General features: G+C 41.7%; 1 protein-coding gene and 1 long non-coding RNA gene across 3 annotated transcripts in view; one reads left to right on the top strand and one right to left on the bottom strand.

Annotated features, from left to right (window-relative positions):
* Nucleotides 1–119: 119 nt before the first annotated feature.
* Nucleotides 120–25,964, bottom strand: LOC122549871. Its single transcript, XR_006311687.1, has 3 exons — nt 25,869–25,964; nt 4,735–4,862; nt 120–157 (listed from the first exon to the last, which is right to left on the bottom strand). It is a non-coding gene; the product is annotated as an uncharacterized LOC122549871 (long non-coding RNA).
* The window catches only part of stx17 (syntaxin 17), a 114,895-nt gene continuing 107,941 nt past the window's right edge, over nt 20,997–27,950 (top strand). Inside the window, exon 1 of one of the 2 annotated variants that reach the window (XM_043690043.1) lies at nt 20,997–21,131. The gene's annotated coding sequence lies outside the window, so the exon portion shown is untranslated. Of the gene's footprint in view, nt 21,132–21,260; nt 21,369–27,950 lie in introns of those variants that run through there. The other variant, XM_043690042.1, reaches the window with a different exon arrangement.

Below are 27,950 nucleotides of genomic sequence, written 5' to 3'. Positions count from 1 at the left end.
AGGTGCTCCGGTATCTTCCCACAGTCCAAAGATGTGTAGGCCAGGTGAATTGGCCATTCTAGGTGCATTAGTCAGAGGTGGGGTGGGTTGCTCTTCAGAGGGTCGGTTTGGACTTGTTGGGTCGAAGGGTCTGTTTCCACGCTGTAGGGAATCTAATCTTTAAAAAAAAAAGGTCATACAACTGATGTGAATGTATTGAACAAACTAAAATGGCTGACTCTCTACTGTTAAATCTTTAATCAGTTAGAGAGTAGATGAAGGTTTTGATTGATTAAAATGCAAATCCCAGAATTTCTTTCAAGTCACTGCCCCCGAGATAACTGAAGATTTTATCAGTGTACATAAAAGGTAACATCTCAGGTAAGACAATACATTTTAAGTGTGAGGCCTTGTTTAGAATCTGAATGTGTTCTAACCTGGAGTCTGACTGGTTTTACTTCCAAAGCAGGAATTTATAAAATGCCACACTGACTGACTGTGTCTACAAATTGGCCATTAATTCCATGTATTTTGTCAGCCTGCCAGATGCCATCTTGTCAATATAATGGAGCACACAAGGGTCTACCTTGAAGTTGGCAGAGGGCATCACACAGCATTTCCCTCTCCATAGCCTTTACTAAATCTCCCTGCTGTACTGTTGATCCAAAGGAGCTGCCCTGAAAACTTTGAATTCTTTCACTCTGTGCGTCACCAAATCCTTTGACCTCCCTGTGAGGATGTAGTAACATTCTATCGCAAATCCAGGAAATCACGACAATTCCTCCACAAACATTCCAAAGTACTTCCAAATTTGTCATAACAACAGAAGTTGCCAAAACTGCAATGAGGGTATCCAGTTCTTTAAGGTCTGTATTGCAGCTTAACACTTGCTGTTTGATTATGAAATTCATAGCCTGGACTGGACTCGTCTAAATTCGCATGAATTTAGGATAGCTCACATTCTTGGCTTTCAGGGTACAATGGAGTTGTTCCTATCTATATCTTTCTCTTTATGAAACACTGACTGGGCTGACTTCTCTTTCTTACCCCAGATGGAAAATCCAGGCCTCTGAGTCGTTTAATTGGGTACAGAAATGTCAAATTGTGAAGGTAGCTTGATTTGGAGGTGTCAGATGGAAATGTAAAGCTGCCTATTGAGACTATTGCAGATGTTCCCTGTTAAAACCTTGAAACACAGCAAGGCTAAATGATGGGGAACTGTAACACATTGGCGTACAATGCATTGTTGGGTCTGTGGATGATTTTTCCTCACTTTGCTCACACTTGTCGGATCACTAACTCTTTCTTGGTCAGAGCCATTTCTCTCTTGATTTTAGTAATCTCCCCCAATCAGCTATTTTCTCCGCTGTCTTCCCCTGGGAAACATGCTCTTGTTTGAAACAGAAACAGAACATTCTGGAGAAACTTAACAGTTCTGGCAGCATGTTTGGAGTGAAAAGCAAAGTTAACTTTTGAGCCCAGTGATCCTTGGTCAAAACTGAAAGCAGGAAACGGTGTTGGGGGTTTGAGGAGTGAGTTGAGTAAACAGATAGGATGTCCAGAGAGAGATAAAAAGGAGAAACAGACAGAAAGATTGTTGATGATAATCCAGGAAAGAGATAAATGCTGAATAGATGGGAACGGGAAGTGTGAATAGTTGAAATGGGTTGTTTGTGCTGGGAGCAGTTAATCCAGAATAGGACCTTAGGAGGAGGGTAATAGACGTGGGAGTAAGGCATTCATGCTCTAAAATTGTTAAATTCAATGTTGAGTACTGAGGGCTCTAAGATACTTAGTGGTAGATGTGGTATTGTTCCTTCAGTTTGCATTGAGCTTTGTGGAAGCACTGCAGCAGGCCTGAGGCAATAATGTGTTGTGTGGAACATAGTGGTACATTGAAGTGGCAGACAACTGGAATTTGAGGTCAGTTTTACAGATAAACCAGAGATATTCTGCAAAGTGTCGCAAATTCTGTATTTTGTAGAGGAGGCCACATTGTGAGCAGTGAACACAGTAGGCTAGATTGAATGGTCCCTGTGAAAGGGTGACAAGGGAGGGAAGAGGAATGTGTGTCTGGTGGTGGCATTCCACTGGAGGTGATGTAAATGGCGGCTAATTATCCTCAGGTTGTGGATGTTGGTGGTATGGTAGATGAGGACAAGGGGAATCCTATTGCTTTTGTTGGGGGGGGGGGGGGGGAAGAGACGTGGTGAGGGCTGAAGTGTGGAAGATGGGTTGGACATGGTTGAGAGCCCTGTCAACCACAGGCGGTGAATCCTTGGCTGAGGAAGAAGGTGGACATTTTGGAGGCCCCCTTGTAGAAGCTGGCATTGTTAGAACAGATGCAACGGAGACAGAGAAGCTAGGAGATGGAGTAGAGCCTTTACAGGAAACGGGGTGTGAGGATGTATAGTCCAGGTAACTTTGGGAGTTGTTTGGTTTGTAGTGGATATTGGTGACCAGCCTATCCCCAGAAATGGAAGTAAAGGTGTTGAGGAAGGGAAGAGAGGAGTCATAGATGGACCAAGTGAAGATGAGAACGGGGTAGAACTTGAAGTAAAGTTGATAAGTTTTTCCAATTCCAGATGAGAGTGAAGCAGCACAAATGATGTCATTGATATACGAGAGAAAGAGTTGTGGGAAAAGGCCTGAGTAGGACTGAAACACAGAATGTTCCACGTACCCCATAAAGAGGCAGGCATAACTGGGGCCCATGTGCGTACTCACAGTAAAATCTTTGATCTGAAGAAAATCTGAGTAGTTAAAGGAGATATTGTTTAATGTAAGAATGAGCTCAACCAGGCAGAGGAGGATGGTGGTAGATTGGGACAGCTCAGGCCTTTTTTCCAGGAAGCAGCAAAGAGCCCTGAGACTATTCCGATGGAAGATGGATGTGTAAAGGGATTACGTGTTGGTGGTGAAGAGGTTGTAGCTGATGTTAGCAATCTGGAAATTTTGGAACACAACACATCAGAAGAATTGCTGACGTAGGTGTGGAGGAACTAGAGAAGGGGAGAAATAATTGATTCAAGACATGAAGAAGTAAGTTCCTAAGGCAGAAATAATGGGTCTGCCCAGGCGGTTGTGGATTTTAGAAAGAAGGTCGAAGCAGGCTGTCTGCAATTAGGGGACTACGAGGTGGGAAGCTGTGCTGGCAGAGGACCCCAGATGAGATGAGCTTAGTGACAGTTGTGAAAACAATAGCTTGAGGTTGGATGATGGGGTCATGGTCCAGGGGTAGATGGGAAGAGGTGTCTGAGAGCTGGTACTCAGCCTCTGCAACATAGAGGTCAGTACACCAGACAACAAAGGCACTACCCTTGTCAGGAGGCTTGATTACAAAGTTAGAGCTGGATCTGAAAGCATAGAGTGCAGCCAGTTCAGAAGCAAAAGGTTTGAATAGGGGGGCGAGAGAAATTAAGACAAACAATGTCACGTTGATAGTTCTTAACGAACAAGTAAGAGACCAGAGGGAGGGGTCCAGGTGGAGGGAGAGTGTTGGAGGCGGATGGAGACATCAGTGGGATGGGGAGAAATGAGCACGGTGGCAAAGGTGATGTAAGAAGAGTTCAATGTCATTTCATGCTCAAACTTCATTGAGGTATGGGGCACAAAGGGATAAAATGGAGCCCTTTGCTAATTAAGATCACGCAGCATCAGCCAACAAAAAATCAGAGAGGATGGTAAATATCTGATCAAGGAAGGGATGGAGTCAGAGGAAAGGGGAGGCGAGGAAGATTCCAGAGAGGTGTGGGTAACCCGGAGTTGTTGCAACTTTGTGTTCTTTCATTCCTGAAAGCTCCTTGTTAAAACGTTGAATGAACTGAAGAATTAAGTGGAACTAGGGAACCAGGATAGCTCTGAGATGGCATGAAGTGGTGCTTATAGAGACAGAGGTTGAGAGTGTGCATGCGGTAATGCATGGTACTGAGCATGGATCTCAGGACGTGGTGAGAACAGCTGTCTGAGGAGTGATCTAGGTGGATTTGAAATATGATGGATGAAACTGTAGTTACAAACCATTTGGGGTACGTCTGCTGCTCTAACCTGGTCTTGCTGGGATTATGTGCCTGTCGGACCCAAAGAAACTTATTTGAAATGTGCCCTCCTCTCTTGTCACTGCACTGCCTAGTCCTTTAAACTTCTAAATTTAAAGTCCTGTAGCAGCATAATTTTTTTCTGCCATTCCCAGCACAAATGCTCAATACTGGCAGAAGGAATTCCTTCTCTGTCCAAGAATGCACATATTAGCTGACTCCAGAAAATCTACCAGCAGTAGAATTGAACATGTGGGATGAATGAATGTTACAGTGGAAAATGGAAAATCCCAGCCAAGATACCTATTCTGTTAGTCTCTATAAGCTGGCCATGTAATCGCATACTGTTAGATGATGTGTCACTGCGGCAGTAATGATTAACATCTTACAAGACACGCTGGAAGGACAGTTCACAATTAACTAAGATGTGAGTTAGTTATCGTTAATTTTGTTTAGATATTAATCATATTGCACTCACAGCAAGTCGTCTTTGATTAATAGAACACTTTTAAAATACAACTTATGATTTTATGATATAAGAAGTCAATCTTTAGCTAATGTTGATTGGCTTAGTGGAGGAAAATTGTACCCATAACTTACATGCAACTTTTGCAAGAAGGTATAATCAGTTTATTCCCCTCCTCCAGTATCCTGCATAAATGATTCAGTGTTTACTTTCCCAATGCCATGAGGTAACCATCTGCCCATTACTACTTACCATCTCTTCAATCCTCTGAAGAAGACAATTGTGTACTACATGCTAGTATGGCAAGAGGCAATGGCTTTGGTAATTGTGCTCCTTCTCACCATGCACCAGCGTGTGTCCCTCCTTCATAGATTAAGGATCTGCATGGAAACATATCTATGACACCACTTAGGAGGGTGAGGTAAACCAAAGAAGATAAATTCTGGACCTGTATAAAGTGATATCTGTAGCAATTGGGTGAGACTTTCCAGTGAGATCACAAGCAGAAGGTAAGATGGTAGGCATATGTCAATCTCTTGGATTTTTCAGTTACAACTTGGAAGTCATCCTGAGTGGGACGCCGCAGTGAAGATCCAGCTGGTTTTGGATGGATGGTATAAAATCCCCAATGTCTTTGGTTCACACAATGTGGGTGGAAGTAGCAATTACAAAGGTAAACAGTGGAATCTCCATTGGGGACAACATGCTGTAGACTACCCAAAGGCTGCAATTAAATTTTCTTGGTGGCCCTGGAGACTATAGTTAAGTTTGTGAAAGACGCCCTTGAGAATCCAGCAATGTCTAACAAAAAAATTAAATAGCTACAGAAGTGACAAAACAAGGTTTCATGTTTACAGCTTCAGCATTTAAATCCCCTCTGCTGCGACCCACTGCGGCAAACACAACAGCCTGCTATATGCAGGGTGTTATAAGATTGACAGCAGGATTGTAGGATCGTAAGGCAGAAATGACAGGTTTACAAATAGGTGTCACAATCCTACCATGAGTTTGTGCCCACTGCTTTTTGTGGCCACCCAACCCTGACCTTTGTCAGCAGCTGTGAATGTTCAGAGGGTGCAAAATTCATTTCCCTAATGATATTTGAACCTTAGATAGGAATGGGGAGCAGTTAACTGTGTTGTTAATGCTAATTGCAAAAGGTATGGGTAACATTCAAAATTCATCTTTCCATCTCATTTCATGATTGTGGTCTGGCCACAAGCATTTCCCAGTTCGTCCTGCGTAGACATCTGCTCATGCCAGTGAGTTAACTTACAATCTTCAGAAAGTTAAAAATCACATAACACCAGGTTATAGTCCAACAGGTTTAATTGGAAGCACACTAGCCTTCGGAGGGACGCTCCTTCATCAGGTGATCACCTGATGAAGGAGTGTCACTCCGAAAGCTAGTGAGCTTCCAATTAAACCTGTTGGACTATAACCTGGTGTTGTGTGATTTTTAACTTTGTACACCCCAGTCCAACACCGGCATCTCCGAATCAATCTTCAGAAAGAATGCTCTCCTTTTAAAGGTAGGGTCCCCATAAATCGAGAAATTGCAGGGATGCATTGCAGGCTGCTGAGCAATTACTTTCTTACAATTCTGGAAAAAGCAATGACCCAGCAAGGAAGTAGAGGACTCCCATATGATGCAGCCCTGGAATAATTGTCAAAATCCAGACCAGAAAAGACACTGTATTTCCAGCAAGGGTCTGGAAAAACATCCAGACCTAACCCTGTAAAAAGAGTGGGAGGAAGTGGCAAGGCTTAAGAATGCCTATGGCAAAGCACCACAAACTTGGCAGCAGTCCTGCTATATGTTTAATAACTCTGGTGGATGCAGCAAGTGAATTCATTTTAACAGCCAGCCCTCACAGTGCTCAATGCACCACATCCTCATCATCCACCTTGTAAATTTGAGTCACATTTGAGACTTTTAGTGCCAACTAGTCACTGACAGCTCCAGATATGAGGCTTCTGATTTAAGCAGCAAAAAGTTCATCAAGTAGAAGCACAAGTGAGTCAACAAAATGATACTTAGCAAGGCATTTATCTTAATCTGTTGTCACGAGTACAAGCTGGTTGATTTGGGTGCTGCTTCTTGCTTTGTGTTCATTGCTGCTGTGTTGTAGTGCTGAGGAGACCATGGTCTATCCCCTCTTCATTATATGTTGAGATTAACAAGATTCTTCCTCTTATACACTTTTTAAGCCCAATCTTGTGTCTCAGTATTAGGTGACTAATTGCTTTTAAGTCAGGTGGAACCTCACCTTAGCTGACCTGATTAGTTTATTATTGTTTCATATTGTTCTTTACTGTATTCATTATTGAATTGCAAGCTTACATGTCCCTCATGCATGGCGTTTTTGGCGATTAAGCAAAGGCTCTTTAGCCAAAATAATTAAGGTAAGTTTATTTTGCTACTGTCTTATTATAGAGTTGGGCAGTTGAAAATGTTTATCCAAGCTTCCAATTAGTTTTTACAGCAACTTGAAAATTCTTTGCACCGTCCTCCACACATCAAAATGTTACATTGACAAAATGATTTAAAAATTAGGCTTTGCAGCTCAGCGTTTTCTGAATTCATGCTTCTATAAAAAAACACAAGCCAGCAGTGTACTCCAGCAGTAAGGACTCACCCTATCATCCTTAACTATGCCTCATCCTCCCATGCTTACCAATGTTACTAACATTATGTGTCAATTGTCTCCACATATCTCCAGCTGCTCAGTAGTGACAGGCTCATCTTCCAAAAATACTGACCCAGTTGGTGACATTCTTCCCTCCCTCTTACGAGAAATTTATCAAATAAATATTGGAAAGGTAAATAATGGATGCAGTACAAGCAAGGATCCAGACTCTCAGTGCCCGAGCGCAGATGGTTCTTAGGATTATTGTCACCACAAGTAGTTGCACTTAGCACTGCCAAGGTCATCCAGTATAAAGAAAAGTTGTTGTCTTATGTACTTCCCCCACTCATTCCTTCCCCTTATCCAAAAAGATGGCATAAAATGGAAATGGTAAAAGGAGAGACTGTGTATCTCTCTGTACCCCTGCTCCCCCCCTTTCTCTCCTTAAAGCATTAGTACCTTAAGATCTTCAGGAACTTCAGCTGAAGCCCCGTTGTTTCAAATAGAAAGATGAGAGGACGGATAGACCTCTGAGGAAGATGCACCATCACTTGATCTAACACTCGCTGATGCCAATTCAGATACTGGCACAGTATAAAAATAATAGGCTGATATCTAGCTGGGTCTACAATTGGAGAGAGTACATGAACATGCATGGTTGTAGTCCGAGGGTAAGTCAGTTTGTGTGCATGTTCCATGGAAAGCAGTGTTAAAAATACATGATTTGGAGGTGCTGATGTTGGACCAGGGTATACAAAGTTAAAAATCACAAAACACCAGGTTAAAGTCCAACAGGTTTATTTGGAAGCACTAGCTTTAGGAGCGCTGCTTCTTCATCAGATGGTTGTGGAGTATAAGATTGTAAGACACAGAATTTATAGCAAAAGTTTATAGTATGATGTAACTGAAATTATATATTAAAAAAGACCTGGATTGTTTGTTAAGTCTCTCAACATTTAGAATGAGCATGTAGGTTTTAGTTGTTTCATACGTAAATTCCAGAACTCTCTTAAAGTCACATTCTCAAGTGAACTTTAACAAAAAGTGCCATGTTGACCCAGATAATGCACTGAAGATGTGAGGTGCCCAGTGTGAGGCTGTCTGTGCCCTAATGATCAGACTGATTCTATTTCTAAAAAAGGGATTTACAGAATCTTACATGGATTCATGCCGTTTTTGACCGAAATAAAATGTAATTCTGCAAGGACAAATTCACCCCACAAACTGTGTGTGTGTGTGTGTTTAGTACAGTGGGATGACCTGTAGTGTGACATGAACCCAAGGTCCCAGTTGAGGCCACCCCCATGGGTACCAAACTTGGTTATCAGCCTCTGCTCGGCAACTTTGCGTTGTTGCCTGTCCCAAAGTCTGCCTTGGAGGATGGTCACCTGAAGGTGCAAGGTCGAATGTTCCGGACTGAAGTGTTCTCTGACTGGGAGGGAACACTCCTGTTTGTTGATTGTTGTGCGGTGTCCATTCATCTGTTCCTGTAGCCTCTGCTCGGTTTCACCAATGTACATGCCTCAGGGCATCCTTGCCTGCAGCGAATAAGTTAGACAATGTTGACCGAGTCACATGAGTACCTGTTTCTACAGAAATGCAGGAAAAGAGGAAAGATTCCAAAAGGAAGAGGGATCACAAACCCATTCAAATTGACCTTCAACACAGACTACGCGGACAGACTTTGCCAACACACCTCTCGCAAACCCTTCAATCATCTCGTGCACCAACTCTACAGCAGGCGCCACAACCTTGAAATGAAGGCACCTCCCACCATGACCAATGTATATACTCCCACACTCACACATGCACCCTCTCACAGACTTATACCCCTTTACACTCACACACATACACACACTCTCTCACCGACACTCATACCCCCGTACATACACACACACGTTTGTGGGGTGTTTGTCCTTGCAGAATTACATTTTATTTTGCTCAAAAACTGCATGAATCCATGTAGGATTCTGTAAATCCCTTTTTTAGATTAGAATCAGTCTGATCATTGGGGAACAGACAGCCTCACACAGGGCACCTCACACCTTCAATGCATCCTCTGGACCAACATGGCACCTATTATTTAAGTTCACTTGAGAATGTAACTTTAAGAGAGTTCTAGAATTTACTTATGAAACAACTAAAACCAGCATGTCCATTCTAAAAGATGAGAGACTTAACAAACAATTTAGATCTTTGTCAGTGTATAATTTCAGTTACATCACACTCTAAACTTTTGCTATAAGTTTTGTGTCATACGATCTTATACTCCACAATCACCTGGTGAAGAAGGCAGCGCTCTGAAAGCTAGTGCTTTCAAATAAACCTGTTGGACTATAACCTGGTGTTGTGTGATTTTTATCTTAACAATGCACCTCCAAAATCTTCCAAAGTGTTTGAAATAAGTTATGATAGGGGCAACTAATGGGGGAAAGGTCACCCCTATTTGTGGAACTGACAATTGCTGAGGAGCTGCTGTACAGGTACAGCAGGTACCTGGTACAGGTACAGAAGCCTGAACACAACAGTTTCAACACCACTGCTGTTAGAATACTGAATGGACTCACAAACTCTTAACATTCATCTGTACTTGTGTTTTTGTTTTTGCCGCTGTTTACCTAATATTTACTTATCTATGCTACTTAACTTTGTGATCTGCCTGTATTGGTTGCAAGACAAAGTTTTTCACTGTGCCTCGATACACAATACAATTAATTCAACTCAATTTAATTCAATTCAATTCAATTCAATCACAGACTGCATCTCTCCCATGTTTGCGGCTGATAGGTTCACAAGTGAGCTATGGAAGAGAAGCAGACTGTGATTGGAGTAGCAATCTTTGAGGAGAAAGTGAGGTCTGCAGATGCTGGAGATCAGAGCTGAAAATGTGTTGCTGGAAAAGCGCAGCAGGCCAGGCAGCATCCAGGGAACAGGAGAATCGACGTTTCGGGCATAAGCCCTTCTTCAGGGCTTATGATTGGAGTAGCAGCAAGAAGGCGATTGGTGATGGTGAGGGCCTGGAGAAGAAAATGGAAGCAGAAGTTGAAGAATTAGTGTAGGTTGCTGTGCCATCACAAGGGTAAGAGAGTTGTGAGGTATCAGTGCTGTTGCTGCGACTGGAGAACTGTTGGTGTCACAGAGCTACAACAGTCAGAAGCTCATATTCCAAGTGTTAGTTGAACTAATCCTAATCCCGATTATCATTCATGTAGTTTCTGTTCTTCTCTGGCCTACTATCAACAATCACTTTGTCAATTAAGCATTTTCATACTCTTTGATGTGTATGAATAGTATTGTTATCAGGAGATATTTTAACTGACTTTTAACCATTTCTGTGCTTCATAGTTTCCATCCACCCACCCAGTCAACTGCTATCTCTATCAATACAGCATCCAACTGAGAGATTTTACAGTAGCAATGCATATCATTGATCTTGTCATTTTTAGATCCCAACATAGTCTACTCCTCCTCCATACGTATATTTTTAAAACAGTTAAATATAGTGCAAGTTTTTAATTTCCTGTTTTATGCATTTCAGAAAGAAAAGGAGGTGAAAAAGCTGTACATGAATGGCTGCTCTGTCTATTCAGTGTAATAAATTAAATACAAATATTAGGTTGCTGTCTTGATATACATATTTCACTATCAGCCACAATGGTGCAATTTATATAAATGTGCATTTGTTTAATGTTTCTTTAAATCTATACCTTTCAGCTGCTGAGCTTTTATTGTAAAGGTTGTCAGTCCAAAATTTATAGATTACCAGTGATATTCATACTACTAAAAGCATTATTATGCTACACTTGAAAACAAAAATGCAAGGGGCGGCACGGTTGATCAGTGGGTATCACTGCTGTCTCACAGCACCAGGGTCCCAGGTTTGACTCCAGCCTTGGGGCGACTGTCTGTACGAAGTTTGCACATTCTCCCCGTGTCTGCGTGGGTTTCCTCCAGGTGCTCTGGTTTCCTCCCACAGTTCAAAGACGTGCATGTCAGGTGAATTGGCCTGCTAAATTACCCATAGTGTTAGGTGGATTAGTCAGAGGCAAATGGGTCTGGGTGAGTTATTCTTCGGAGGGTTGGTGTGGACTTGTTGGGCCAAAGGGCCTGTTTCCACACTTTAGGAAATCTAATCTAATCTAATCTTAGGATCAAAGATATGCATGCGACTAGCCGTTTGGCTGGACCCAGAATTTAAATACAAAGTACAGTACAATTTATCTATTGGCCACCTATATCATTCAATCATCTCATAGTTCACTAGCTTCTTTCTAAGGACATTGACGTTCATGCCAAGAGGTTATCATCCTTTAAGTCATGTATTTACAACTGATCTTTGAATGCATCTTTATCATTCAGGCTTTCATTCTGTTTCCCATTATGAAGTGAAATAATAAATTCACTTAAAGTACTTTTTGAAAGATGATGGCAATTCTCAATAACTGAAATTCCTTGTACTGTATGTAAGGGAAATTTTAAATGAATCAAAATTATATACTTAACAAGGACTTTTATATAGTACCTATTATAATCACCAGACATCTCTAAACATTTTACAGTCAATGAAGGATGTTTGAAATGTAGTTACTGTTGTAATGTAGGAAAAGCAATACAGGCAATTTGCACAGAGCCATCACCCTCAACAGCAATGAGATAGTCACCAAATAATAACAATTACCACAAAAATCAAGAATTTAGAACAGTGTTGGCTTCTGCTGAGTCCACTTTTTTTTTCAATGCCACATTCCAGCTGAAATAGTTCTGGTTGTTCTTGCACTCTGCCTACTTTGTGCAGGCAACTGTGAAAGAAATGGGATTGTGGGAGCATTCATTGAAAACCCTGACTGAGTTTTCTCCACTACTAAGAACTAACCCTTGCTTATCATTTCACTGAACGTACTACTTGTTGTTGGTTTGGACACAACAAAAGTGTTTCACACACTCTCATTATCAGATTCCCTGAGATTTAGGACAAGGCTATGAATTGGGGTGAGCTGTTGGTCAAAAATCCTATTCACTGCACCACCTGCGAGATCCCCTGTAAGCCATTCGCCAATCTTACTTGGAAATATATCGTTGTTCACTGTCACTGGGTCAAAACCATGAAATTTTCTTACTAAGGTCATTGAAGGTCTACCTGGAGCACATGGACTGCTGTGGTTGAAGGCGGCAGCTCACCACCACCTCCTCAAGGGTAACAGAGACGGCAATAAATGTTGGCCAGCCAGTGACATTCACGTCCCACTGGAGAATGATTAAGATCTGGACGTTTGAACAGATCAATAAGAATTTGAGGCACCAGATCTAACTCCTGTTTGTAAAATTGATGAACTAAGAACTGAATATGTAGCTAAAGGAAGAGAATACATTCATTTAATGAAGCATTGATACATGGACCATATGTTGTTTTGTAAACTAATTATAAGTATCCACAATCCTGCATATATTATTCCTGAAGGATTCAACAATGGTCTGATATTTCCTAAAATAATAATGTAGGTTATGCAGTTGTTTCAATTGCTTGCTGTAACTTCAGAAAAAGTCCTGCAAAAAGAAAATGCAGCTATTAGCTTTGTTTCTCAGGTTCTACTACTCTCTACTGAAGGTACAGTAAGAGATTAGTTAACCTGCCCAATATAAAAATTGTACCCTATTGTAACTTTCACACAATGATGATAAAAACATCCTTTTATTTTACACTGCTAATGTCATTGAGCCTTCAGTTTATTTCTTCTCTCTCCCCTTTCCCAAGCTTAGCACCAGAACTTCATAAAGTCACAGAGATTTTACAGCACAGCAAAAGGCCCTTTGGCCCATTGTATCTGCACCAGTCATCAAGCATCTATCTATCGTAATCTAATTTTTCAGCACTTGGCCAGTAATCGTGTATGCTATGGCTTATCTGGATGTTTTTAAGCAGAGCCTTACTGTGATGGATCATCATTTCCCCTATATATAGCCCATACCAAAAGGAGTAGGCAGTGTTATTAGGCTAAAAGATATGGGAGCAGAAATAGGCCATTCAGTCCATCGTATCTGGTACCGCATTCAGTCAGATTGTGGCTGATTTATTCCATTGGAATGGATTATGAAAATCAGAAATGGCAAATTTGGATAATTTCTAGGAGGCAAAGTTTTATCATGGGACTTCATGAGCTCAAAAGTCAAAGGATCAATAAAGACTGGGGATTGTATGCTGATCACTCAAGTCAGCAGATTTTGTGGAAAATACAAGCTAAAGCTTTCAAAAGAGAGACAAAACATAAGGTTTATTACTGTAATTGCTGGACAAGCAAGCTTGAGAAAACCCTCTATCCGTGTGGTCATTGCCTAATAACAGTCTCTGCACCGGTATTTGTGTGGATTCTTTAGTATAAACCCAAATGCGGCAGTTGTTAGAGAGATTTCATAGAATCTCTACAGTGTGGAAGTGAGTCCACACTGAGTCTCCCACGCCCACCCCACTACCTTATCCCTGTAACCTCACATATCCCTAGACACTATGGGAAATTTAGCATGGCCAATTCACAAACCTGCACATCCTTGGACTGTGGAAGGAAACCTAGACAGACACAGGGAGAATGTGCAAACTCCACAAGACAGTCACCCGAGGGTGGAGTCGAACCTGGGTCCTGTGAAGCAGCAGTGCTAGCCACTGTGCCACCACAACTGTAAGGAAAGAAACTCTCACTCTCAATGAAGTATTTGTGAAACAAATATCAGGGTTCCTAACTGTTTCCAGCTGAAATCTTGGCTGAAGATCTTCCATTCAACTGACAACAATCAGATTGTCAACAGGTATCAAAGGAACTGTAGGAAGTCAACTTATTTCTGTGTTCCTTGACAGACAGGGAAATTATTCCTTTAATGTTTCTCTTTCCCATCCATGATAACCCTGAAGAGCTGTGAAGTCTTGTCCTGTGTATGAATACATGTGTCTTTGGGATAAAGGAAGATATCATTTAAAACTGTGTAGGAGCTTATTTGATAAACTATTTTACTGCTTATTGTAAAGATAGATTTTACCTTCAATAAATGTTTTTTTGAGCTTATTGAAGAACCTGATGAAAGTCTCTTTTGTTCTAGATTACAGTGTTGAAAGAAACATATTGACCATTTTAGTGATTAAATAAGACATTCCCCCTTTGGTATGGATTTTGGAGTGTTGGGATTTGATTACCAATGCACACCTCCTGCCTGAGCTGTATCAAGATAAAGGATTTTTTACAATGCAAATTTGCATAAATTTGGTCTCTTTCATGTAGAGAGGCATCAGGATAATGCAGTGTACACCATAGTTTAGCAGTATCAGTGCTATCACCAGGGCTCCAGATATCTGGCCTGGTCTGAGACTCGAGATATCAAAGGAACAGTAAGAAGTCAACTTATTTCTATCTTCTGCATTCAAATCCTTGATAGACAGTGAAATTATTCCTTTAATGCTTGTTTTTCCCATCCATAATAACTCTGAAGAGCTGTGGCAACAATCATCCTCTTAGCTTCTTAAAATGGGAGTCTATTGAGGCAGCCAAAATAGTCAACAGTGGTCAACACACAGCAGTGCTATTCTAGTTCCACGTGTTGTTTGACAGGACCTAAGCAGCTACCATCGTGGCCATTATGTCCATAATTGCTACTTCAGTGAGATGACTTTTGTTAAACTCTGATACTTCACAAGAGTCAGATGTGGGGGTTATCAGTGAAACTTTGTCACTGTTCAGCTGGAAGCAAGCCTGTGAATTTTCAGTAGACTATGTGTTTTAGGACAATCCTGTTTGTATTGTTTTATTGTATGTGTCTGGTGAGCAGGAGCTATTATTTAAAATAATCAGAGACAAGAAAACGTTGCTAATGAAAATGATGCTCCATCTTGAGTTTGAGAAGTAATATGTGCGTGTGGAAATAAGCCTCCTCCAGATGCCAGCTGGGAAACAATCCGTACTGTGTATCCTTGCTGCAATGTTTGCACTTGAGCTTCACAATCTATTTTTCTACATTTGAATTATTGAACAATCCTGATATTTGTTATCTGGATGTCCATCACTGTCACTGTATTGCATCATTTATTTGGGCAGCCTGATGCTACACAGAGCTCATTCAGTGACAAATCATATTAGTATCAAGGTATTGAGGTTTTGTCTAAAACATAAGTGACAGCTCATTCAAGTAACCTGTCTGCTAGTCCTCTCAGCCAGGGAGCAATGTGTGGCAGTGTAAAAGAAAAGAAAGGTCAACATTTCCTTCTTTTGAACAAATTGTATATCCATCAAGTGATAAGGATGGTGTAGTAATTGTAACGAGGTTAGTTAGGTGTACCTCATAGAATATTCATTCATTTTGTAGAAATAAACACCTTTCTAAAATATTCTGGAAAAATTAAATTAAATTAAATTAATTTTATTTTATACAAAAAGTCCCAAAATCTGCAAGATTAACATTCACAAGATTTTGAAACAGATAACAAACAAACGTCTTGCTCCCAATAATTGTTGGTTTCCAAAGTTTGAAACATTGTGGGTGAAACAACTCCATAGAGGCCAGTATCCTATCATCAAGTCCCCCTTTATTTATATGTGGAGAGTCCTTGACACTGATCCAGCTCACTCAGAGCCAGTCCTCAGAATGAACAGAACCTCTGACACTCCTGTTTATATCTGTCAGCCAGGGCTCCCTGACTGCACCAGATTAATAGCCCCAATCAGGGAACTCATATTCTATGACGTCCACCTGGCTGACCTTGTTACAATCACTACATCTTCCTTATCACTTGATGTATTTGCATATTGACATTTTGTGATTTATAACCAAGACACGCAGATCTTTCTGTACGATAGAGGTTTACCATCTCCCTCCATGAAGAGAATATGCTGCTTTTCTATTCTTCCTGCCAAAGTGTATACGTTCACATTTTTCCAAATTATGCTCCAACTGCCAATTTTTTGCCCAACCACATAACCTGCTTTCATGACTCAGCAGACTTGACCTCCCCTTCATGATTTACACTATCTTTGTGCCTTTAATCACTCTATCAACCATACATTCAGTTCCTTCATCAAAGCCATTCATTGTAAACAACTGAGGCTACAGCACTTATCCCTGTGGCACTCCACTCCATGCATAAAGAACCCATTCATGCCCCCACTTTTATCCTGTTAGCTAACCAATCCTCACTCCATGTTAATATATTATCGCTGACAAGATGAGCTATTATTTTGTTTTTGAAGTAGTGCCTTCAAATGTCCTCTGGAAATCTAAGAACCATATCCACAAGTTCCTTTTTAATCCACGTTGCTAATTGGTACTTCCTCAAAAGAAATGTATTATTGGTGAAATACAATTTCCTTTTTACAAAATCATGTGGAATCTACCTGATGGCATTAAAATTCCAGTGTCCCCCTATAACTGCTTTGGTTTCTGAAGCAGAGTATTTTCAAATGCAAAAAACTCTGGACAATATCCAGGCTTGGGCTGATAAGTGGCACGTAAGATTCATGCAAAACAAATGTCCAACAATGATCATCTCCAATAAGAGACAATGAAATAATTGCCCTTGACATTTAGTGATGTCACCATCACTGAATACCCCACTAACAACATGCTGGGGTTACCATTGACCAGAAACTCAACTGGCCTCACCATTTAACCACCAGTGGATACAAGAGCAAGTCAGAGGCTAGGAATACTGCAACAAATAACTCACTTCCTGACTCCCCAGTGTCTGTCCACAAGCTACAAAGTACAAGTCAGGATTGTGATGGAATACTTCCCATTTGCTTGAATGGTGCAGCTCCAGCAACACTCAAGAAACGACACCATCCAGGACAAAGCATCCCCGCTTGACTGGCATCACATCCACAAACATCAACTCCCTCCACCACTGACGCTCAATACCAGCACAGTGCACTATCTACATGACACTACATTCTACATGCTGTAAGTTGGCCCCCAGTGCCTTTGAGAAGGAATTCCAGGATTTTGAACTGGTGACTGTGAAAGAATGGTGATTATATTTCCAAGTCGAGATGGTGAGTGGCTTTGAGGGAAACCTTAAATTAAGGATCTTTGGTAAATTTCTCTAGCAACTTTGATGCCAAGAGCTGTCATTCTTACCTCACCTCTGGAATTTAGCTTTTATTAATGTTTAAACCAAGACTGTAATGAGGTCAGGGGCTGAGTGGCCCTGGCTGAACACAAACTGGCCGTCCCTGAGCAGGTTACTGCTAAGCAGGTGCTGCTTGATCACACTGTTTGTGTCACTTTCTATCACTTTACTGATGATTGAGTGTACACTATTGGGACCAGGTTGAATTTTTCCTACTTTTTGGGTACAGGATATACCTGGGCAATTTCCCACATTTTCAGGTAGATTTCAGTGTTGTAATCATACTGAAAGATCTTGGCTAAGGGAGCAGCAAATTCTGGAGCATAAATCCTCAGCACTATTGCTGGAATGTTGTCAGGGCCCATAGTCTTTATAGTACCTAGTGCCATCGATCATTTCTTGATGTAATATGGAGTGAATTGAATTTGCTGAAGACTGGTGTCTGTGATGCTGGGGTTCACTGAAGGAGGCCAAGAGGGATCATTCATTTGGCACTTCTGACTGAAGATTCCTGCAAATGCTTCAGCTTTATCTTTGCACTGATGGGTTGGGCTCTTCCATCATTGCGGATGGGAATGTTTGTGAAACTGCATCCTTCAGTAAGTTGTTTAATTGTTCACTATTGTAGAGATTACAATGAGGTCAGGTAGGTGGACATCATAGAATATGAGTTCTCTAATTAGGGCTGTTAGTCTGATCAAATCAAGGAGTCCTGGCTGACAGATAAGAACAGGAGTGTCAGACATCCTGTTCACTCTGAGAGCTGGTTCTGAGTGTCAAAGACTCTCCACATGTAAATAAAGAGTGACTTAATGATAGGATACCAGCCTCTGTGGTGTTACTTCAGTGGTGACAAGCAAAAAGCATGCTCCTGAAGAAATTCACTTGCAACATTTGTCTTTGAGGTGGGGTAAGCATTTCTGGTATCATGCCATTATTTAGGAAGCTTGACTCATTCAATCGTGCTGTTGAAGATTTGGTCCAGTATGTAGAAAGAATGCATTTTTTTTCGGGCAAATGATATTGGGGCAGATGAAAGGCAATGAGTAATTTTCCTGACAGCTTGTGGACCCACAGCTTTTTTGGTTATTAGAAACCTAACTTTCCCTGAGGCACCAGATACAAAAACCTTTCAAGAGTCGATGGATTTACTTAAAGAACATTACGACTGCAAGCCTCCTCTAATTCTGAGATATTTCAGTTTCACTTGGCAATTCAAGAACCAGAGGAATCTTTCTCAGAATTTTTGACTAGATTAAGACAACAGGCAGAGGCATATGATTTTGGTTTAATCGTTAATGATATGCTGAGAAACCAGTTAGTATGTGGGATTAATGATATAAGCATACAAAAGTGCCGATTGGCTGAAATCCAGCTGGACTTCAAACAGAGACTACAATTGGCTTTATCATTGGAAAATTAGGCAATTGAAGCATAATAGTTGCAGGATATTCCAATGGAAGTGGACACCATTGTCAGTCCAATTGAGCTTGGGGAACAGTACTTGCGTGAAAGCAATTGCATAGCCTCACTCAGGACATGTCCTGAACAGAGGGACTCTAGGTCAGCCCACAGCAAAACCCCAAAACAAAGTCAAGCCTCAGCTAAATGGTTAATTTTTTTTGGCAATCTGGGCAGTGGAGCCATTGTAATTGTTGCTAGTATGCAGCCTTAAGACAGCAAAAGAGTCCCACTAGACATAAATAGAATAAGAGAACTCCTGGCCGGTATGCAGAAGAAAGCACAACCTGGAAAGTGCACCTACATCTGATTTGGAACAGTTATATTGCTTAGCAACATTCAAGTCAGAATAAACGTCCTGTTAAATGGTCACCCGGTTCTAATGGAGGGTGATACTACTGGCGTGGCTGTTTCAATGATCACAAAACCAGTCTTTAATAATTTCACTCTGGACTTTAACCCTTAAGTTGCACAAGACCTCAGCTGTATTATCTTTAAAGAGAAAGGGTATTACTTGATTCCAGCCTGTTATGGGAAGCAGCTTGTTCACTTACCACTGATTGTAGTAAAGAGCTCAGGCCTAAGTTTGATTGGGTGAAATTGGTTAGAAAGATTTGCCTAGTTTGGCTCAACATTTTTTGATTAGAAAATGGCTGCCTTGGTGAAGTCCTAATTAAATACTTGGAGGTTTTTTTTAGTAAAGTCTAGGGACTATCAAAGGAGTCAAGGTCACCCGGCACGTTGATCAGGAAGAAATTCCATGATTCTGTAAGGCCTCCCTGTTCTTTTTATGTTATGGACAAAAGTAGAGGTAGAAATCAGAAGGCTGGAAAGCGAAGGAATCATCAAACCAGTCCAGTTTGTGGAGTGAATCGAGTTGTGCTAATTGTGAAACCTGATGTGTCAGTTTGCTTTTGTGTGTATTTTAAACAAGCCGCTTTTTGCAGTTGAATGAATACCCAGTCCCTCGCAGAGGATTTATATGCAAAGCTGGCTAGGGGCGCTGTCCTTCATGCAGTTGCAGATGAGCCATACGTACTTGCAATTGCAGTTAGATGAGGCTTCCCAGAAATATGCTGCAATCAATATGCAGAAAGGTTTGTATGAATATATGAGACTGCCATTTGGGGTATTGTTAGCCTGTGCAATTTTTCAGCTGATAATGGAGAACATTTTACAAGGTCTACCCCAGGTCGTCATTGATCTAGATTAATAAAAGATTAATAAGCATGTAGAGAACTTAGACATAATCCATAGACATTTCTCCCAGATGGGTGCATGCCTTAGAAGGAAAAATTGTGTTCCAAGCACCCAAGTGACCTCCTTGGGTTACAGGATTGACATGACTGGGTTACACCCATTTAAAGATAAGTGATGCGATCAAAGATGCCCCAGCTCCCATGTCTGTACCAGAGCTTAGATCCTTCCTTGGGCTGGTGAATTATTACAGAAAATTCATACATTACTTGGTTTCCATCCTGGCACCTTTACATCAACTCTTAAAGGGTTGGTCTTGGAAATACAGCCAAGCTGTAGCCTTCAGGGAATTGACAAAACAGCTATCATCCTCTGAGAAGTTGGCACACTAGATCTCAAGTGAGATCTGGGACTGATATTTGATGACTCTCCAAAAGGCGTTGGGATAGAATTAGCTCATAGGTGGTCCAATGGTGAAGAATGCCTAATAGTATATGCATCCAAAGCTTTGGCTAATGCAGAGCGTAAATACCTCCAAATAAAATAGGAAGGTTTGTTGGTCATATTTGGAGTTGGGAAGTTCCATCAACACCTTTACGAACATAAATTATGTAATAATAAACAGACCACAAACCCCTACTAGATCTAATTGAAGAGAACAAGACAGTGTCACCCATAGCTGCAGGCCAAATTCAACGGTGGGCTTTAATACAAGTCGGAACACCACCTGGAAGGCTAAATAGCAAACCTGGGGTTTTCTCTGGTTGCTCTCGTTTCCTCCCACCGTCCAAAGATGTTCATGTTAGGTGGATTGACCAAGCTAGATTTTCCATAGTGTCCAGGAATGTGCAGGCAGGATGGATTAGCCATGGGAAATACAGGGTTACTTGGATAGGGTAGGGGTGTGGGTCTGGGTGGGATTCTCTTTGGAGGGTCGGTATGGATTTGATGGGCCGAATGGCATGCTTCCACACTTTTATAGAAACACAGAAAATGTGATTAGCTCAATTTTTGGATTTGTAGTTTAGCGATAATCCCTCTAGGCTGGTTTCTACATTATTTGAGCAGCTTAATCTAAAATGTGTATTTGTGTAAATGCATTGCGTGATTTAAGAAAAAAAGGTTGTTGGTGGAGAACGAAAGTAAAAGTAAACACACTGAAACTGTTTCCTTTGGTGAGTGCCGACAGTTTCCAATCAACCTGCTATTGCACACATCTGGAACAGGTGGGACGTGAACCTAGGCCTCCTGGTCTAATGGTAAGGACACTGCAAACTTCACCCCATTTTTTGGGGTGATTTGTAAACTTGTCCACGTTGAGCTGTGAGTCTCTAGGCCCGATGGAGCCGCGCCTGGTTGTCGCGGGGCGGGTGGGGGGGGGGTTTGTTTTGAGGTGGCACCGGAAGTGGCTGGTCTGTCAAGTTGCTGCGATTGCAGTCGAACGGGAGAGCGGTTTGTCTTCGGGTTTTTACCCCGTGGGTGGGCAGGGCCCCGAGGTAGGTCTTCAGTTGTGTGTGTGAGAGTGAGAGAGTGTGAGAGAGAGCCCGCCCATCTCCGCCGAGTTGCTGGAGTCTCTCCCCTCCCCTCCCCTCCCCGTGTCAGACGGGCCCGGAGCCGGGTACGAGCAGAGCTTCGGCTCCTCCCACAACCTGAATCCCTGAACAACGGCGACCTGTTGCTGAAAAGTTGAGCTCAGATGCCCGGTGGTACCCGCTGGGACATCGGTGTACTCGGTGGTTGGTGCCAGACGTCGGATACCGTTAGCCGGAGGTCCGGCTTGCCCTGTCGCCAATGTGTTGAGAGGTGGCCAGTGTTTTTACGGAAATCCGTCCTTTTTTTTCCCCCGGGACGATTTGTCCTGGATCCCTCAAAGTGCAAATGGGGAGTTGCTGCCCTTGTCTTTTTGGCTCAATGGCCACAGGCGGAGCAGAAAGGTCATCAAGTGGCAAGTTAGGACAACCCAGGATTGGTGCCGCCAACCCAACACAGTATCCCATCATCCACCCAGACTAAGAGTGCAACTTTCCAGCGTAAATCTCTAAATCCCAGATTTGAGCCGCACTCACAGCAGAAACCTTGCAGTACCAGTGTGGGTTGGTATAGTCACCCAGATGTGCATGCACATTGTACATGTGGCAAGCAGGGGGACACTTGCAAATTCTAACTCCCATCTAGAAGCAGAAACGAGTAAAACTTGCACATAGAGCCTATTAGTTTGACTTGACTTGTATATCTCAAAGTGAAGCTCCAATATGCCTACAATGTTCAACTTTTAAACCTCTGGACAGTGAGTGTATTAACATGTTATCAAAGGAGGCTGCAAAATTTGAGAGGTTAATAAAGAACAAGATGGATTTGTTGAATTTGAATTGGGTACTTAACCCAGTGATAGAGATGTATAGTATTGAAACAGACCCTTCGGTCCAACTCGTCCATGCCAACCAGAAAGCCTAAAATAATCAAGTCTCATTTGCTAGCATTGGGCTCATATCCATCTATACTCTTCCTATTCACATACCCATCCAGATACCTTTTAATTATACCAGCCTCCATCACTTCATTGCATACATGCACCATCTTCTGCATGAAAAGGTTGACCCTTACGTCCCTTTTAAATCTTTCCCCCCTCACCTTAAACCTATGCTGTCTAGTTTTGGACTCCCCCACCCTGGGGAAAAGACCTTGACTATTCATCCTATCCGTGCCCTTCATGATTTTATAAAACTCTGAGGTCTCTCAGCATCCGATGCTCCAGGGAATATAGTCCCCGCCTATTCAGTCTCTCCCTGTAGCTCAAACACTTCAACCCTGGCAGCATTCTTGAAATCTTTTCTGAACCCTTTTTCAAGTTTCGCAGCATCCTTCCTATAGCAGGGAGAACAGCATTGTGTGTAATATTCCAAAAGTGGCCCAACTAATGTCCTGTATGGCTGCAACATGACTCAATGCACTGACCAAAAAAGACAAGTATAGCAAATGTCCCCTTCACTAGCCTGTCTACCTGCGATTCTACTTTTAAGGAATTAAGAACCTGCACTCCAAGGTCTCTTTGTTTGGCAACAGTCCCCAGGACGTTATCATTAAGTACACAAGTCCTGCCCTGATTTGCCCTATCAAAAGTGTAGTGCTTCACATTTAACTAGATTAAGCTCCATCTGCCACTCCTGAGCTCATCTGCCCAGTTGATCAAGGTCCTCTGAGGTAATGTTCTTTGCTGTCCTGTGCACCACTAATTTTGGTGTCATCTACAAACTTATAATCGTAGCTAGGTTATTGCATCTAGTTCTGTGCAATTCACTTTTAAAAGAAAATATGAAGGCATTAAAGAGTGCTCAGAATAAAAATGAGAATGGTTCCATGGATGAGGGACTTCAGTTGCGAAGACAGGAGAAATTAGCAATGTATTCAAACTCAAGGTATCTGCACAGAGTAGATAGGGAGAAACTATTCCTACACTTGTGAAAGGATTGAGAACAAGAGAGCAAACGTTAAACAGCAAAGCAAGCAAAAGAGATCTGAGAAAACCTTTTTGTGGAGTGAGCAGTTAAAATCTCGAATGCACTTCTTGAGGATATGATGGAGTTGGGTTTAATTGAAACATTCTAAAGCAGGTTTCAAGCTAAGTTTATTTTCAGGGGGCTCTCTTCAGATTTCTCAAGGACTACTTGTTGGTTTTCAGGGGCTCTCGTTTCAGTTTCATTAACTCCTTCATTAAGTGATGCGTGACATACCCAAGTACTAACGATACCTTCTGTATTTGAATGGATGGGATATTGCGGATTTGGATTTGCATAGCAGCAGAAATAGAATTCATCAATATCCCCTTTAACCATATCGTTTAAAATTAGCACAAGACTGTAGGTTTAAGTTAGTAACAGTCCCTTTCCTTTGTTAAAAAAGACACTTTTATACTCAAAAAGCCAACACCCTAAATATACTTTCAGTGGATTGGTGCTAAATCATTATATATTTGTCTTGAATACAGCCACTGCACCTCTCAATATTTGAAATATGAATAACACACAAATACTTGTCTTTGGTATTTGTCAATACCAAATTGTACAGTCAACACAATGTTCATTGCAATAATATCCATCACTTTGCCCAGCCTATCTTGAACTGCTACAGCTTTAGATTTGACTCCACATTAATTTAATTTAAGAGGAATGCAACATCTCAGATTTCCTGTTTGCAGTTAACTATTAACTTGTTCAAAACTTCTTAAATGCTCTCCTCTATTTGAAGCGTCTAACCCTCCCCTTTCAAGCCTTTCCTTCCACTTGATAGACATTCACAGCAACCCTCACTTTCCACCCTCAGTATCTATGCCCCAACATTCCCCCCTCCGAATTTCTAGCCCCTTACGAACACCCCTCCCCCCGCAACTGCCAGGTTTCTAGACTTTTACTTCTTCCTCCTGCATTTACTATTCCGACTTACTAGCTATGATCTCCTCGTCCCCAAGCTTTTGGTGTAAAGTGGGTTTGGGGAGGGGGAGAGAAAAGGGACCAGAATGTTGGAGGGTGGAGGGGAGAACTTGAGGGGCTGGAAGCAGAAAATTGGAGCAAGTGTAGACCATTCATTCCTTCGAGCTCACTCCACCTTCCAAAATGATCATGGCTGATCATCCAACTCAGTATCCTGTTCCTATTTTTATCCCCATACTCATACCCCATCCCTTAAGACCTATATCTAATTCCTTCTTGAAAACATAATGTTTTGGCTTCAACCTCTTTTTGTGACAGCAAATTCCACACAGTCACCGGTCTGGGTGAAGAGATTTCTTCTCATCCCAGCCCTAAATGATTTACTCCATATCCTTAAACTGTGACCCATGGTTGTGGAGTCTCCCATTGCTGGGAATATCTTTCCTGCATATACCCTTGTAGTCTGGTCCTGTTCAGATTTTGTAGGTTTCTATGAGGTCCCTCCTCATTTTCCTGAACTCCAGCAAACATAATCGTAACTGTTTTAACCTCACCAAGTTCGTTATTCCTGCCATCCCAGAGATCAGTCCATTAAATGTTTGCTGCATTTCCCCTATAACAAGAACACAATTTCTCAGATAAGGAGACCCAAATGTACACAACGTTCTAGGTGTGGTCTCACCACGGCCCGGTTGCGTTTCAGCAAGACATCCCTGTTTCTATTCTTGAATTGTCTCTCTGTAAAGGCCAACATACCACTTGACTTCTTCACCACCTGTTGCTCCTGCATGCTTATACTCAGTGACAGTGTACAAGGTCACCCAGGTCTCATAGCAACTCCCTCTTTCTCAATCTGTCACCATTCAGATAACCTGCCTTCCTGTGTTTGCTACCAAAGTAGATAACCCTTTTGCTGAGCTTTATGTCATCTGCAAACTTGGAGAGATTATACTTAGTTCCCTTCTCTTAAATCATTAATTCATTTTGTGAATAAACTGGGGTCCAAGAACTGATTCCTGTGGACTCCCAGTAGATACTGTCTGCCACCCAGTAAAAGACCTATTAATTCCTACTCTTTTTTTTTCCCCCCGTCGTCAACCAGTTCTCTATCCACGTCAATACACAACCCACAGCCCCATGCGCTTTAGTTTTACATGTGGGTCTCTTATGTGGGACCTTATGAAAAGCCTTCTGAAAGTCCAAGTCAACCATTGGTTCCTCCTTATCAATTTAACTATTAAATCTTTGAACATTTTCAATAGATCTGTGAAGCATTATTTCCCTTCTGTAAATCCGTACTGACTGTCTATTTGTGAAGTTGGAGTAGAATGAGAGGCTGGGGTCTGGGGCAGAGATGGAAAAAGGGGCTGGAACATAGGGGTGAAGTAAGGGGCTGGTAAGTGAATTTATCAACCAGTAAAAGAACAACAGTAAAAGATGATTCTAAGCCCGAAATGTAGATGAAAAAGAAGTCACCAGCAAATACAAAATACTGCAAATACTGCTGGGGACTCTGAATTAAGATACTCCTTCTTCAAGCAATGAAAATATATGTTATGGTATACTCACAAGTGATACAGAACATGTGCGTGCAGCAAAGCCAGAGCAGTCCTGCTGCACCAAGTGGCAGGTTACACAACAAGGAAGTCATGGGATGATAAATAAGTTGCTTATTGTATTTAATTGCATCATCTGAAAGAGAATAGCATGGGGAACATGTCAGGCTAAGGTCTAGGACATGATGAGACTGAGGGCAGGGCAGAAGAGACTGCAGAATGGAGAGGGAGGAACCATGCACTTTATAATGCATTACTTAGAGTTCAGGGAAAGTGAAAGCATACCTAAGCATGTAGAGAGCTAAGAGTCACCTATGAACATAGTCTGAAAAATGGAAACTGAAAATGTCAAGAATAAAATGTTAAATTAAGTGATTAAATAAAACAGTAGGTATAGTGCAAACTTGTTCTAATACAACACAAAGTGGTGTCTTGTTTAGAGTGGTCAAATTGTGGTTGTTGAGGGAATAAAAAATTATCGTTGCTGCAAGGGAAAATGCCATTTTTTATTTGGGGCTAAAACAGGGCTTGCCAAAGTTCTCCCCACCCCCTCACCTACACACCCACACATCCACCTCCCATTCTGTCATGTCGACTGGATCTCCAAACTCAGGGTCATTAGACTTTCAAGTAGTGTGATTTTTAATTTTGTCCACTCCAGTCCAACACTGGCATCTCTACATCAAAGCTCAAAATAGGCTCAGAATGGGGAAAAAGTTAGGGAAGCATGTAGCTGAGATCAAAACAACGTACCCCTACACCTGGACATCTGGCAGGCTGATCTGTGAGTGCTTGGTGCTGGCATTCAGGTCTTTCCCCAGGCAAGGAGGGGTGGGTTGTGTGCGTATGAAGATTTAGATCTCCAAGAAGGATCTTTGGCATGGGGTCCCAGTGTGACACCATTCTCTTTGGCTTTTGCTCTGGTAGTTCCAATTTGTTATATCTGTCAGGTAACCAATTCAGATCTATAAAATCCAAATAAAGTCATTAATCTTAAATTGCATTCTCTGATTTATACTGCTAAAGCATTGATTCCACAATGTTTCTATGTCTTGCCAGGTTGGATGAGGTGAGTGAATGGTGGAAAATGATTACTAATCTGGTTTGCTCTAGCAAAAAAAAAGTTAAATTCAACAAGATTCTTAGCTACAGTGAAAACGTAATACTGACAGAAAGGTATTTTAGCCTGAAAATTGCTTTTTTCTTTGGGAATTGCAACTTTGTCCAGTAACTTTCAAGTGATTCAGTGTCTACTGAGTTGAGTCTTGCCTTCCCTCGCTCATGACACATGCCTGCAACACAGCTTAGCTATGTTGCAGAAGCAGTAAAGCTCCGAGGAGGAGCAGCTCTAGCATATCCCTTCTCCACAGATGATTATAATCCCACAGGATAAAGGGAATAGACTAAGATCTATGTTTGACTTCCTTTTCCTCATTTGTAGATATTTGTAATTAACCTGTTCAGACATATCATGGCACACCTCTGGATCGAGTGGGACTCCAACTTGGGCCTCATTTATTGGCAGCCCTTTGTTAGGTTATCCACAGATAGGGGTTTAATTTCCAAATACAGCCTCATCTAACTCAGTGTGACCACCTTGCCACCTCTCTTGATCATGCTTTGCTGAGTTATTTTTTGCTACAAGTGGCTCACTCATCCAAGTCCTTTAATTTAATCATGCTGTCATGCATATGCAGTAACTTAAAGGCACTGACATGTACTCATAGGATCATGGAATTTTATTGTATGGCAGTGGCCCTTTGGCCCATTGAATCTGTACTATATCTTGACTTTCCAACACTTGGCACATAACCTTGAATGGCATTTCAAGGTGCATTTCCAAGTACGTTTTAAAGGTTACCTGCCTCGGCTACCCTCTAGTATATTTCAGACACTCACTACCCTCTGGGCGAGAAAAAGTATTTCCTCAAATCCCTTCTAAACCTGCCATCCACTTTAAAAGTGTGACCCCTTGTTATTGATCCTTCAACTAAAGGGAACTACAGTAGTCTCCCCTGTACCCATGGGGGATGAGTTCCTAAACCTATTGTGGAAGCCAGAACCCGCGGATAGGTGTGAATCCTTTCAATTAAAT

This window comes from Chiloscyllium plagiosum, chromosome 5, assembly GCF_004010195.1.
Source record: "Chiloscyllium plagiosum isolate BGI_BamShark_2017 chromosome 5, ASM401019v2, whole genome shotgun sequence".
Taxonomy (NCBI): domain Eukaryota; kingdom Metazoa; phylum Chordata; class Chondrichthyes; order Orectolobiformes; family Hemiscylliidae; genus Chiloscyllium; species Chiloscyllium plagiosum.
The sequence above is the reverse complement of the archived record's forward strand: the minus strand, read 5'-3'. Positions and strand labels throughout refer to the sequence as shown.